The sequence below is a fragment of the Corvus brachyrhynchos genome, unplaced genomic scaffold (assembly GCF_000691975.1).
Source record: "Corvus brachyrhynchos isolate BGI_N302 unplaced genomic scaffold, ASM69197v1 scaffold18, whole genome shotgun sequence".
NCBI classification, from domain to species: domain Eukaryota; kingdom Metazoa; phylum Chordata; class Aves; order Passeriformes; family Corvidae; genus Corvus; species Corvus brachyrhynchos.
In genome coordinates this window covers 3,910,263-3,924,759 of record NW_008246064.1, presented here as the reverse complement: position 1 = coordinate 3,924,759, position 14,497 = coordinate 3,910,263, and the positions used below count along the sequence as shown (strand labels likewise).

Genomic DNA, 14,497 nt, shown 5'->3' with positions numbered 1-14,497 from the left:
AAGGGGAGCAGAATGGGACTGAACCCACCTGGTGCAACCCAGGGGAGGCAGGGAGCTGGAGAGATGTGTAGGATGGCTTTGTCTGCCATCCCAGGTGATCTCCATCAGGTATAAACAGGGCAATAACACTCCTCTGTCCCAGAGATGGCTTATCAGGAGAGGCTGGTGATAGATGAACTCATGTCACATCCAGGCTGCCTACACGTGTTGTCACTGGGGCACCTTCTCTGCAGACATCAAAGGGGCTCCTGCTAGCCCAGGCTGGCAGACTGGTTCCTGCTTCCTCCCAGGCCTCCTGGAGGGAGGTGATGGCAGCACTTGAATGAGGCTTGGCAGTAGGTGGTCTGAATGCTCTGGTACCTCCCCAGAGCCTGGGATCAAACACCCTCCCAAGAGCACCAAGAAGTTGCTCATTCCCTGGCATCGCTTTTGGCCCATGCTCAGACTCCCATGTGGGCACAGTTCAGGGCATTGCAAGGGCCAGGGGTTGGGACCTCATAAGCAAGACCACTCTGTGGGATGTTTTGAAGGGTCGGGGAGGAGGTGACTCTGGATATGAACCCTGTTCTTATATTTATCTCTAAGGCCAGGTGGGTCTGGGTCAATCTGGCCCTGCTTGATTTGCTGCTGCAGCCACAGCCAAACCCTCTCACTGGAGTTAAAGATGGCCCCTAAAGACTAAAAAACCCATATTAAAAGGAAAATAGGCAGCTAAATTAGCATCACATTTAAGCAAACATCAGTTCAGCTACGGCTCCTAATGCCTGAAGCCTTGCTGGAGCTATGGCCAGTCACAATGAACTCCCTTCCCCCCCTAACAATCCTTAAAAACTGATGCCTTGGTTCCTTATAAAACATCAAAGTAAGGAAATAAAAAGGAGAGAGGAACGGGGGAGGTTAATATTTCCCCAGGTTTTCTCAGCCAGCCCGTGTGTCTCTGAGCAGAGATCAAGGCTCCGTGTGTTTGGGATGTCAGACACTTGCCTGGGATTTCAGCCTGCCCCAGCCACAGATGTTCTGTGTGCTCAGCCCATCCATATAGAGCATTTTCAGCAGCCTGACAAGCCCAGGATATTCATGTGCTGCATAATTTTTTCCCAGGAAATCCTATGAGAATCCTACAAAGCGGGAATAATAAAATATACATGATACATCAATGTTCACGGAACGAATTAGCCTTAGCTGCACTTCATCTCACTTCTTGCTCTTCCTCTGTCCTGGCTGGAAACTCCCTAGGACAGAGTGTGCTCCTGAGTCCTTAATGTTTAGAGGATGCTCTGGAAGTCCCAGCTTGTGGGTATGTCTTGGTTGTCACACAGCTTCGCTGAAGCTGCCTGGGCTCTCTGTAGAAGGATTGGAGATTTAATTAAAGCAAGATGGCAAAGTGTGGCTCCTGTGCTTCCAGGCTGGATTTTGCACTTCAATTTCCATAAGGGCAAAGGATGCAATGAAAAAGGGAGAAAGAACATAAGTGGAAGAAAAGGGAGGATATGCTGCATGAGGAGCATCTGGATTCATCTTGAAGGGTTGTTTTGGAGGTTAATTTTCATGTTTTAAGGAGCATTGACATTGAAAATGCCCTCTCAGAAGGAGAACAGAAGGTTTTAAGACACATATACAAGGCAAGGCTCATTAAGATTGCAAATCAAATAAGAGTCCTCCCCAGCAACAGAAGAAGAAGAAATTAAAACTAAGAAAGTAGGTTTAGATTGGCTATTTGGAATAAATTCTTCCCTGTAAGGTGGTGAGGCCCTGGCACAGGTTGCCCAGAGAAGCTGTGGCTGCCCCATCCCTGGAAGTGTCCAATGCCCGGTTGCACAGGGCTTGGAACCACCTGGGATAGTGGAAGGTGTCCCTGCCTGATTTTTACAGTCTCTTCCAACCCAAACCATTCTATGATTCTGTTATAAATCTCTCGTAAGACGTTTCCAGACTTTGTTTTGGTATTTTCATGTAAGTTTGTTTGCATCATTTGCCCATAATGAGTCACCTATTCAATAAAATTAGTTTAACCAGTAAATACAAATATCTATTTTTTCTACCAATCAGCTGAACTTCACTCCAAAAACATCTGAGCTGGTGCTGCAGCAGGTTCCCCCTCATCTTTGCATCCTGGGATGCTCTGGTGACACGGAGAATTTCCCTTTCCTTCCACAGCAAAGCAGCTTTGTTGGAATCACTGCTGAGAATGAGAAAATATTTCATATGGATATCATGTGCAAGGTACCCAGACCCTGCTTACCTAATCAAAACCACAGCAGCTTGTACTCAAATCTTGTTTGGGACTGACCAAAGAGGCTGGGAAGGCTACTCTCAATGCCCACTGTCAAATATCCACTGTCCTTGCTCCGAGCCCAGCTGGCTGGAAAACTCCAGGGCTCTTGAGGCAGTGCTGTCAACCAGACATGTGCTGTGACAGAAAAATAGGTCAGAGTCATCATGTTGTGGTCTGATTCCCAGTGTGTAGCCAAAGGCATTTCTGTGACTGAGTCTTTAAATATGGGGGGAAAAAAAATGGAGATGAACCTTAGGGATGCTGCAATAAGCACCGTGACATTTTGGCAGCACAGGACTCCTTTGGACTCCTTTGGTCATGGGGCCTCCTGGAAACAGCCAAACATTCCAGGAATGGCTGTGGGGAAGTGCCTGGAGCATTTTAGCCAAGACGAAGCTCTTGGACCTGAAGCAGAGCTCTTCAAAGGCACAAAAGGAAACCTTACTCCTCTTGAATTTCATGCTTTGGAAAATCTACCTAGCCATAGTATTTTTTGCTTGACAGGCAAACTTAGGCTCAGGTTTCTCCTTTTTAAAATAAGCTTGACAAACTAATTAATTAAAAAAATCCAGCTATCATGTTCTGCTCTTGCATGTGACACAGTAACCATTAAGGCATTAGGAGATAAATTTATCTGAGCTCCGAGGGAGGAAGTTCCAGGTTGTACCTGGTTTACATTAAATAGTAGGTCAACCTGGTAAAGTATAAAGTTAAGCACACAAATAAGTCTCACCAGGACTAGGGAAAACATTAATGTGATTAAATATGTCATTAAGTGATGACTCAGAAGAGCCAGACTAGAGGACACCGCAGAAATACTCCAGATTTATTTCCTCTATTCTTCTGTCTGGATGAACACATCCAGGGGTTCAGGCACACCACAGAATCCAGGTAAATCCTGCAGAACCTGAAAGGCAGAATGACAAAACACAGTGCAGACAATGTCCATGACCTGGCAGATAAAGACTGACCTGCAGAAGAACTGATTTAGCTGTGAATTTTCCATCAGGTGAGCTCTTTGATCCTGGCTTTCCATCCCAGGTCTAAGAGGCAGAGTAGGTAACTTCATGGCCCTTTAGGGATCTGTTGGATACTGGACACATTTAAACCTAATAGACTTACATGTTATTTAGGTTTATTCATTGTAAGGCCTGGAGGAAATTATTCTTGGGTTTATCACTCAAATGTATATAATTTAGGAAAAAAAGAAAAGTGTGATTAAAAAAATTCTGTAGATGGAAAATCAAATACAAACCTTAGAAATTGGTTCCTGGGATTGACAGTTCTTCTTGTTGGAAAAATAAATAAATAAATAAACAAATATTGTTTCTAATAAAAATTTGTCAGTCTCAATTTTTTTCATGTGCAATCTTATTTTGGCCATGTCAGGTAAGCAGAATATCCTTCTGTCATCTTTTGATGCCCTACCAGAGTCACCCCTAAGCTATTTCCTTGCTTTTCTATACATCTTGAGGGCCCTTTAAGCCTTTCAGTGCAAGCTATATATTTAAATCCTTTCACCAGTCCTGTGACTCCCTCCAATTTATTAACACTTCTTCCATTTGCCCTCTAAACCCCTGGAAGATATTCTCCAAAATTTTTGCTTCCTGGGCTGCTGTGCTGCACAGTAAATGTGAACAGAAAATCTTCATTCCTCAAAAGATAGATGTACAATATATATTAAATATTGATTGCCTGCGATGAGCACAGCAACCAATCAAGGGTCCCACTACCCCAATCTCTTCTTTCTTTGGCCATTCCCAGATTTCCCCATCACTTGCAGACAGTAGTAACATTTTTTCTGCAGAATATCAGTAAAAGAGGTTGAAGTATAAGACCAAAACAACTCTGCAAAGCACCACTAGAAGCACAGGAGCTCAGTGAACTGTCTCCTGTTGCAATTAGAGTTTGAGATCTATCAAATGTCTTGTTCTTAGCAGATTTTATGTATGCCAAGTGGATTTAATCAGCTTAAAATACCTTGTGCTACTGATACCTTTATAAAGTGCCAGCTCTATTAGCACTGTTGTCCCTATCAACAGGGAAAAGGTAAGTTTGCTTTGACAGGATCTCCTTTCCATGCACCAGTGCTGATTGGTATTGACTGCATTAGTGTCTTTATTAATCTGGTACATTTGAACTGATGTACTTATCAGCAGTTTATTATTGTGCTAGAATTGATACAGTCTCCAATTGTAACTCGCAGACACTCTGGAAATAATGAAATCCAATACTAATAGCCCTCGGGCAGCTTGGTGAAAATCCTGGGGTTCAAGTTATCCATTTAGCTTGAGTCACTTGCTGCTTAATGACCACAACAAGTATTGGTGGAGCGGAGGTATTTAATTTTCAGCACACAATAAGACTCTGTCACTGGGCTGTTTCACCAGTACAGCACAGAGGTACTCACTGAACAATTCTTCCCTCTGTCCTTTTGCCTCCTTTACCAATATCCTACAATTTCTGACTGCTCCTTTTTACTTATTGTTAAAATAAGCTTTTCTTTCCTCTGAATGTGCCAAGTTTGACTCAGTGAGTGGGCACACAGACATTACCCTACAGGTAGGGCATATGCATTTTGGGGCAAAGGCAAAACATGCTTCGCTGAATTTGTAATTATCAGTCACATATTTCCTTAAATTCTTTCTCTTTACTTATTTGGCTTGTAAATTATATCAGCCTTAGGAATCTGGCCATTTTTGGCAGCTCAACATGCATGTAGTGTGCCCATATATGTGTGTGTACATGCACGTGGATTTTCTCCTCAATCTGCTGCTTTTTGTGTGCACATTAGAAAATCTGCATACTCCCAGTTCAATTCCTGCTTCTGTTTAATTCAGGCAGTAAAGGAGTAGCTGGAGATGTCCTAGGAAGATAAAGGAGCTGGGTTCAGGAGCCATAAAAGCCAAACATCTGCTGGAAAGCAGGACACTCCCCCCATGGCAGAAGCTGGTGCTGGATACCTGCCAGCTTCTCCTGCTTTCCCACACCAGGATTTTTTCAGCTGTCCCTGCTGCAGCAGCAACAACTTTAACTTGCAGAAGAGAACAAGGACTCAGAGGTGTCTCAGAGGGGTGTTCCCCCCATTCCCATGTGCTGCTGGGAACTTCTTAAAACTTCTTAGAGCTTTGTTGTTAGAATTGATATTCATAGAAATATAAATTCCTGTGTATATTCCTCTTTTCCTTACCTGATGAATCAAATACTTGTCCCCTGACTGGGAATGCATTTTGCTTCCGTGGAGAAGGAGCTTCAGAAGTAGACCAGGTTAATTACAGGTATGACCTCAAGGTTCAAGGTTCAACAGTCAGTATAAAGGAACATCCTTCCTTTGGAAAAATCAGTGCTGGGTTGGCCAGTGTTGGAATAAAGACATATCTGGGCAACATACCTGAAGGTAACCACCCCCTGGGCCACTGGGATCCCTCTCCAGGCAGCACCTGTAGTTGACCTACAGGTAGTGCAGCAATAAATTTAAATGAAATGGTTATATTTAGATTTTTTTTTCGTCTGTGAGCTGAATCTCATCCCACCATGCCTTATTTCAAGCCCCAGTTTACCCTTAAATTATCATATCTACACCCTGTTATTCTGAGTACAGCCCTTCAAAGACCTCTGCTAACCAAAGGTATCTCACCACCACCTTGGCGTCCTCTCCCCTTCTCATGCTTTCCATGGGTTCCTGATTCCTGTTTGTTTTGGAAAAATCCACGTTTCTCAGGTGCCCCAGACCAGCCCTGTGATTCCAGCTGGACTTGGATCCTATCCCATCCGTACAGGACACCAAAGCTGGCACTGCTTGAGCTTCACCAAATACCTTGGCCTTAGAGGACTCGAAGCATCGATATTTGACGCAAGATGTGGGGACAGCCCCGATTCATGATGACACTCAGTGAGCATCCCAAGAGCTTTCCTAAGCCATTGGGTGTCATCAGTAACGTCAACAAGAAAAAGGTCAGCGCATTTTGTGGGCAGATCTCTGACCTCCTGGGCAGCTCATGATTTCCCAACGCTCCTGTGCTGCGACAGGAGTGATACATTAACTTGATAAGCTTGTGCAGGTTTGGCCTGAGGAATCTCTCCAGCTGTCTATCTTCTGCTGTTCCTTTTCTTGTTAGACCTGCGAAGAAACTGAGTTTTCAGAGAATTCTATTGTTGCTGTAAAACATAATTTGCTCTGCTGCAGAGCAAGCCAGGCAGAGTGAGCTGTGACTCTTTTCCTTCCTTGCTGGCTGCCTATCTGGCATCACTTTCCCTCATAAGCTGGGCTCTTAAGTGGAGACAGTGCATCCAAGGTAAGGATATTACCTCAAACCTCCTCTCTATAAATAGGCCTGGCTGCTGCCCCGAGGTTGCTTGTTCTGCTGTCAGAATATGGCTAAATGGCTACTTACGAATTCCAACATGTGCTTGATGTGGAGATTACAGCTGCTATCCAAAACAAAGGAGCTTTCTCTCTCACAACGTGCTGCTCCCTTTATGAGGCAGTTTGGAAAACTCTGGTCTCTTGAGAGGGTTTAATCCATGCCCTGGTGCTTCTTTTGTGTGAGGACAACACAGCTTCCTCCAGACCTAAATGAAAACAGGACCCTTGAGTGTCTGTCAGAATATGTTTGGTGCCCTGAAAATCACAGGGGAGGAAAGGTCTGATCCCTGGGGGGTTCACCTGTGAAGCAAAACGAAAAGATGCAGGGTTATGTCAGCACAGCACAGGATGGTGAGTGCAGGGATGCCAACCTGGAATGGCCTCAGTGCAAGAGTGTGGCATTGCCTCTGTACCCCCCGGGAGCCAAAGGAAAGATGCTTGGTTTGGGCTCAGGACTGTGCTGATGTCTGTGAGTTGTGATTAGCTGAAGGTAGTTAATGAATATTGGTTGGTACAAAAAGGTGAGGTTTTGCAAAGAAAATAATTTGTTCAGTTCCCCTGCACAGCTGCGTTGTCACACAGGGGCTTTAACAGAGCCAAAGAAAGCTCTGCTTTTCTTGTACTTTGTCCTTACACTATTTTTTCCTGCTTGAGGCAGTTTTCAAAGGAAGTGGGAATGGCTGTGTTCCCTTGATGGATGTGGGAAGTGGGAGATCAGGTGAAGGGGTGTTTCCTCCTGTCCCCCAGCAAGTCCAGGCAGGATTTGAAGCAGGCTGCCCCACCACACATCCTGTGATAGAGGAGAACTTCCCTCACACTGAGGCATCATGGCAAAGCCTAAGCATGACACAGCAGCAGCAGCAGCTCCTAAACACTTGGAAAGCCTTGTCCTTGCTGGTGTGGTGGGGCTGAAGCATGGCTAACGCAGAAACAACTTCCCTTTGAGTTCTGGCAATGGAATTTGGGTGTGATTTATTCACGTATGCTGGGTTGGCATCTCCAGCTGCCGTGGCAACTCTACAAAAAAATATAATTAACTTTCTCTCTTGGCAGCCCCAAGGCAGATGGCCATCACGGGCCTGGCAACAGCAAGCCAGATGGCACGGGGAAGGCAGTGGCTGAGGGGTGGCCGTGCTTCCCCACCCACCAGCTTTGCCACGGGAGCTGGGTATATTCTGTGGGTGGCCAGTATTTATATTTGCTTGTAAATTACGGCCCTCAAAATGCTAAATGAGTCTGGCTGCAGCCTCAGAGCACAGCCTGGCTCCTGTGGCCACAGGTTTGAGCCGTGCAAGCGGAGCCACGCTCACCTCCCGGTACAAAAGAGTCCTTTGTGCATGTTCTCCTGCTCCTCAGGCGTGCACTCCTCGGCTACTCCGCTGTCCCGTTGCCTCCAGCCGTGCCAGTGCTTGTGACTCAGCTGGACTCAGCCACCTAGAGCTCTTAGCTATCAATCATGACACCTACCACTTGTCTCTTGCCATCTGCTCTCCTCTTTTCTGACATCTCCAGAGCTTTGCTCCTCACCCACATGCCATTTGGTTCCACGTCTCGTGGAAAGCATCACCCAGGCAATGCTTCCCTGCTCTCACCACTGGAGCTCCTTGCTCTGGTGGGAGGAAAAAGTGGCTCTTGATGATGGGAATGCTGATGGTCTGCCTGTGTTTCAGCCTCCACTGTCAAGTCAATGCCAGCAGCAGCCAACACCTCTCTCCACCTACAGCATCCTAAGGCAGGGTGCACAGCCTGAGTCACTAAACAAGGATTGCAATCATTTCAGGGAGGGAGGACTCATCGTTCAGGCTCTGCTGATATTGCCTTTAGCACTCAGCCTGGAGTGCTCCCATGTCCTCAATTCCCCCACTGGATGTGGCTGTATCAGTGCCTCAACCTTGCCACATGACATGAGAGGCAAACCTCAGCTCCCACCTGTGACCGTGTGCTCGGCTTCCTTCCCGCTGCACTCGTGTCCCAGCCAGGGTGACAAGCAGCTTCAATTTACTGGGTCCCAGGGGGTTTCATTTTGAATGTTTTATGCAGCCAGGGCATGGCTGAGGTCCTGGGGGCCGTAGCATCTCCTCCATCCTGAACATGTTTGTAGGTGTGGCAAAGCTGTGCAGGGCATGTCCTTGGTGTGAATAAACATCCAAAGGGATGTACTTTGCCACTTCTCTCGCACTAATGCAGCTCTTGTTAGCTGATGATTTTTGATGGAGATGTGTGTGCACTAATGGGAGATTGCCAGGCTAGAAGTAATTAAAAAAAAAAGTTCCTTTCAGCATGTTATAATCATTCTGAATTATTAAATAGGACAGAATTTTTAAAGTCTAATTCACTTTTCCATTATTTATGCTGTCTGCTTCAGTTTTATTCTGTCTTTTGAGAGTTATGAATCCACCAGAAAGTTTCACTTTTGGGTTGTGATGATGTCGGTGTTGGAGGCTGCCAAAACTCCAACGCTGCTCATCTGAAAACCCCGTATGAGGGCTGCACCTTTCCCCATTTCCATGCACAGCACTTAAATTTCAAGCCCTTTTTAGCACTGCACCTACAATGGAGGAATTTTTCCAGTTGCAGCAAGAGGCCACTGAGGATCAGAGAAAAAAGTCAGCACATCAAAGGTGCAGGGCAGGGAGCAGCACATGGGCAGATCTGTCCTGCAGTAGGTATGTGATCAAACAGATAAGTGTCCATGCCTTCAATCAGCGCTGTCTTCCAGCCCCTGCTAATACATCCCAGCTCTAGCTGCAGCCTCTGCTTCTTAAATGCTCTGAAACAAAAGGGTTTTAAACCGTAATTTACTGTTTCTTTTTTTGACATATTTCTAAATCGGTTCAATATGGTGGTGAACCGCTAAACTGAAGTGTTTGACTTGCTTCCAAATCGAAGTGATCATAAAAAAAAATTTTTTTAAGAAAATGCAAGGAAAAGAGAAGTGCTCTGCTAGTTTGAATCAGTCACCCCTGCACTGTGATTTAAAACCAGTGGAGCACTTCAAGTTTTCATAAGCACTTAGCTTTGGAAGCAGTCCGAGCCCCGAACACGTGCGTTTGCGGAATCATTTACCATTATTAGAGCGTTTGAATGGTGCTTGAGCTCTCCCTCTGCCCCGATAAGCACTCCGGCTGCCTGTGATTAGTAGGGTGGTTTCAAGCTTGTGCACAGTTGAGGGTGATTATTTTCAAGCGTGCCATCGCCTGTCCCTATCTCCAAAGATCTGAGATCTTCCAAATTCATTAATTCCTTCAGCTCATCTGAATGGAAATTACTAACTAGACGTGGTTCCCTCAGTGCAATTTTACAAAGTGTGTCACAGAGAATAATAAATGTTTGCAGCCAGGGCAGATGGAGCAATAACGTGCATGCCACAGAGCACTCCTGTGCTGGGTCAGACCTGTTATTAAGATATGTGATTGTGGAGACTCTGTGCTTCAGCCACGGGCTGGGAAGTTCTGGTTTTCGATGCCCCAGTGCTTGCTTTGAGCTGGAAAGGGCAGAAGGACAGTGCTTGATATTCCCATGTGTTTTATAGCTTTGTGTTGTGCTGCACTGATGGACAATACTTGGCTAAGCTAAGCCCAGGGTTTTGCACCAGCACAGAGGAAGTCAAGGAGGTTGTCAGATGAAGCTGTGCAAAGAGCTGATCTTTCAGGTTTGCTGGCTGACCCAAGCAAGTTAAAAAAAAAAAAAAAAAAAAAAATTGTGTGAATTCAGGTTGACTAAAGATGGAAATGTTTTGCTTTTCTGAGCTAAGGAAAAATCTGAAAGAAACAACCCTGTTTCTTGTTTTTCACTTGTTAAGCTTTTTGGTTGCTAACTGCTTGCAAATTTTGCAAGAAAATTCTGTTGCAATAAGAAAAATGGAATTGCTTCGACTTGAAATCATCTCAGCAATTTCCCTCAGGTCTTTTGGCGAGGTGGTAAAAAACAACAAAAAAACGCAAACACAAATTCCTACTTTTCCATGGAAATTTTTGGCTAGCGGAAAGACCACATGGTCCAGTGTAAAAAAGACATGAAATGTCCAAATTTGTGCATGAAGCAATCTGGGTCAGTGACGCTGCTGCAGCCCAGCTCCCTGTGAGGGCTTTGCAGGAGCCCAGAGCTCTGCTGCTGCCGGCAGGGAAGATGCCGGGAGTTTGAACTTTCGAGAGGGTCCCTAGATTCCTCCATGTGGAAAATCAGAACAATCTGCTGGCAAAGAGGTCAAACTGGAGGCATAAGAAAGATAATCCCACCCCTACCTCCTCCCAGACGTGCAGCCAATGATCTCCGGTGCCCTGGCCCAATCCAGAGCTCCCCTAGCCCATCTCAGGACATCAGGAGCTGGCTTGGCTCTAAAAAGGAAAAAGAGAGGGAGTTTTCCCTGGCAGACAAAGGATGGGAGTGATGCCCTCCGTGCCTCTGGGACCACCAGGCCCCCCATGCAAGGGGCTATTCTCTGTGCTATCCAAGCAAGGTTTGAGTGCTGTGAGGATCAGGCTGGAGTCCCCAGCCCGCCCTGGCTCTTGGCCAGGTGTCATTTCGTGATGGCTGCACTCTTTGCTGACTGGTTTGCAGAAGAAGGGTTAGGGGAGGACCAGGTGTTTGGATGTCCCTGCTCCCTGGGAGGTTGCAGTCCCAGCTGATCCCACTTCTCCAAGGCTCAACCTTGGGCTCCTGTGCCCAGCCCACGCTCTGTAGAAACAGGTGTCTCCAAAGGATGGTCCTGGTCCCCTGTTCTCAGGTGAAATTACTGTCTCTGTTGCCTGTAAATATTCAGCTACCTGAATTTCAAACTTTCCTTCAAAATACTTGCATGAAAAACTTCTGGGGTTGGGGTTTTTTTGTTTTGTTTTTGTTTGTTTTCTGTTCTGGTTTGGTTTGGGTTGTTGGTTTGTTTCTGTTTTTTTTTTTTTGCAAGAGCAAATTCAGAAAATATTTTTGAGAGGAATGCCCAAGTAAAACCTCAAAAACATTGATTTTACACATCCAGTATTTCAGTGTCCCAAAGAAATGCATAGCAGAAGGTCTCCCATACCTTTGAGAGAAAATAAAACAATTTTGGGCCAGACCTAGCAAGCATTTCTTGAAAGGAGAAAGTCATTTGTTTACAAACTGCCCTGATATTTGATAAACCACTGAGAAACTGGAGCTGAAGAGAGTTAATGCTTTTTGGAAATACAAGAAAGAGTTTGAAAGATCAAGACACAGCCATGATAAAGGTTGACAACCCTTGGGAAGCTGTGCTGATGTCTTTAATTACAGGAGTGCAGGAGGGAGCGAGGGCCGAGGTTCCTGTGCTGACCACTGGCTGCCTGGATGACGCTGTTACAGCTGTTTCCCACCTCTGTGCCTCAGTTTCCCCTTCTTCAAGTTGGAGACTGGGATTCAGTCCTGCCCTGCAGAAGCTTTGAGCTGTGCTTGCACCTTGCTGTAAGTTCTAAGAAGTTTGTGGTATTGTGGGGGTTTTTTTCCCTCCTAGATGACTGGGTCTCTTTTGTCTCATTTTACAATCCTAATGGAAGGGAAAAATACACCTGAATTTGTTCTGGAAGGGGAAAGTCGTTCTCATTATTAAGCTGTTATTTTTACGAAGCTGTACCTCGCAGGCCCTCAATACTTATGTTAAAGTCATCAAAACCCAGGATGAGATCCCATAAACCATTCTTTATAGTAACCAGATGGTCATCAAGGCTGCAGAGGTACCTGACAGTGCCTATTACAGGGAAACACCTGCACAAACCTTAACCCCCTCTGTGCCAGCCCTGCCAGTGGGGTGACCTCTCCTGCAAAAGCTGGGTAGTTATTTGGGGGGGATATTGTCACAACCCCCCCTCCCCAGACCCATTAACCAAAGCTGTCCTGTCAAAGGGATGTGTCCCCAGCCCTGACTCCTTCCCTTTTATTTTTAACCCCTTCTTTGAGCATAATGTGAGTAGGTGGAATAGCTGCTCCAGCCTTCCTGCATCTATTCGAAAACTTGGTTGAGTTTTTCTTGTCTTTCTGCTTTATTTCTGGGAAATGCCACTGGGAGAGCTCTTTGGCAGGACCCCAGCTCACTGTGGACAGGGCTGCGGGCTCACATCACCTCTGAGAACCTTCCTGCTGGCAGAAGATGCTGGGTCCCACCAGCCTTCCCCATGACACTCAGTGCAGCCCCTTTTGGAGTCCTCTTTCCTCCCAACTTTGGGGTTGTTGGCTCACCTGTGATACCCAAAATGAGCTTGTGTGAGTGTCAGGACAGTGTTAACTTGTGTCACCGTGCCCAGGAGCGGTCAGCAGGCAGTCCCTGGGTCAGGTTGGCCAGCTGATGGCAGGAGGATGTTCAGAGGGAATGCTGAGCAGAGGATATCCCACAAAAAGCATAACCCATCCAGGCAAGTCAGTGCACTGACAGCCTCTACGTGACTAATAATTCCTAATAGCAGCAGGTTCACAGCACCTGGTGTGGCAGGGAGGTGCTGTTACTGAAAGGCTTGTTTCATCTCTCCTAAAAATCAGAGATGGACTGGTTTTGCCATCTAAACCAGTAATTAAGCAGAACTGGTAAAAAAAAAAAAAATAAACTGAAGCCCTGTAAGGAAATACACATTATTGGCTTTGCAAAGCTGGTTTGAACCTGTTTTGATCCATGTGTATCCCAGCCTCCTTACAACATCCTGCAGCAGCCAAACACTTGATTAAAATAATATTGTTCAAATCCACCCTTTCAGGAGAGACAACAACTTCTGAGAAACAATTACGTTTTATTTCATATTATTTCTTTTTGCTCAGAATGAGCTTTTATAACTGTGAAAGCAACATCCCCCAACCACAGCATTAAACTCTGTGGCTTCTGAGCAAGGGGGAAGCACTGGGGCTCTTGCAGTCCCCTTCTTCCCTGCCAGCCTGATGTAACCTTCATTGATGTGCCACTGTTCTGCATTGCCCAATTCCACTTGAAAAACAAACAAAAAAAAAAAAAAAAGGGAGAAAAGGAAAAAAAAAAAAAAAAAAGTGAGAGAGAAAAAAAAAAAAAAAAGAAAAGCCCTTACTCGTGGGTTCTTTCCTCAGAAAGCCACACCAGCTCCGGTTCCCAGAGGATGAGTCACGCGCTGACGTCCAGCATCCTGCCTCTCACCCCGAGCCCAGGGCAGGACTGAGGAAGGGCGAGAGAACCTTCAGAGTTCCTTCTGTAACCTCACCTCGGTGTGCTGGCAGTGGCCGGGGGTGTGGGGATGCCGTGCTGAGCACCATGGAGGGGGAAGTGCAGCCCATCCCTCCCCCAACACCTTCCCAATGGGATCACCCCTCTAAATAATAAACATGAGCAAGCAGGGGTTTTTTGCCCTTAAGCAACAAGTGTGCTACTATCCTAAAAAAGGGCACTAAATGGCTTGGGAGATTCCTGTAATAAGTAGTTATCTCTTCTTTCTGCAGTTTTTAAATCGTGTAGGTGTCTATTTTCATTATTTGGTTACAGATATGCACTACTGATTTCTTTGGTCTAAATGCTCAGGAGTGACTTTCTAGCCTCAATTTTTTGATGTCTGGTGAGTATTGATGCTGCCACTGGTGGAGTCACCATCCCTGGAGAGATGTAAAGGACATGTAGATGTGGCACTTGGGGACAGGGTTTAGTGGTAGCCTTGGCAATGCTGGGGGAATGGTTGGACTCAATGGTCTCAGAGAGCTTTTCCAACCTTAGTGATTCCGTGATTCTGTCTGTCCCCTATAAATCATGGGTTACATTTGAAAAGCACAGTCAAAAGTGATTGGAGCGATTATTCATCTTTGGGGACATTTTTGAGGGTACTTTGGTTGCCATAAGTTGAAATAATTTCAAGGTTGCCTGTCCATGCCCTGCCTTTCCAACCTCTACCTCTCCATGCCCT

The 14,497-nt window shown here is 45.8% G+C and overlaps 1 long non-coding RNA gene across 1 annotated transcript; it reads left to right on the top strand.

Annotated features, from left to right (window-relative positions):
* Window positions 1-6,283: 6,283 nt before the first annotated feature.
* LOC108449766 lies at window positions 6,284-14,013 on the top strand. The gene is made up of 3 exons (XR_001866052.1): window positions 6,284-6,570; window positions 11,889-12,056; window positions 13,677-14,013. It is a non-coding gene; the product is annotated as an uncharacterized LOC108449766 (long non-coding RNA).
* The last annotated feature ends 484 nt before the right edge of the window (window positions 14,014-14,497 follow it).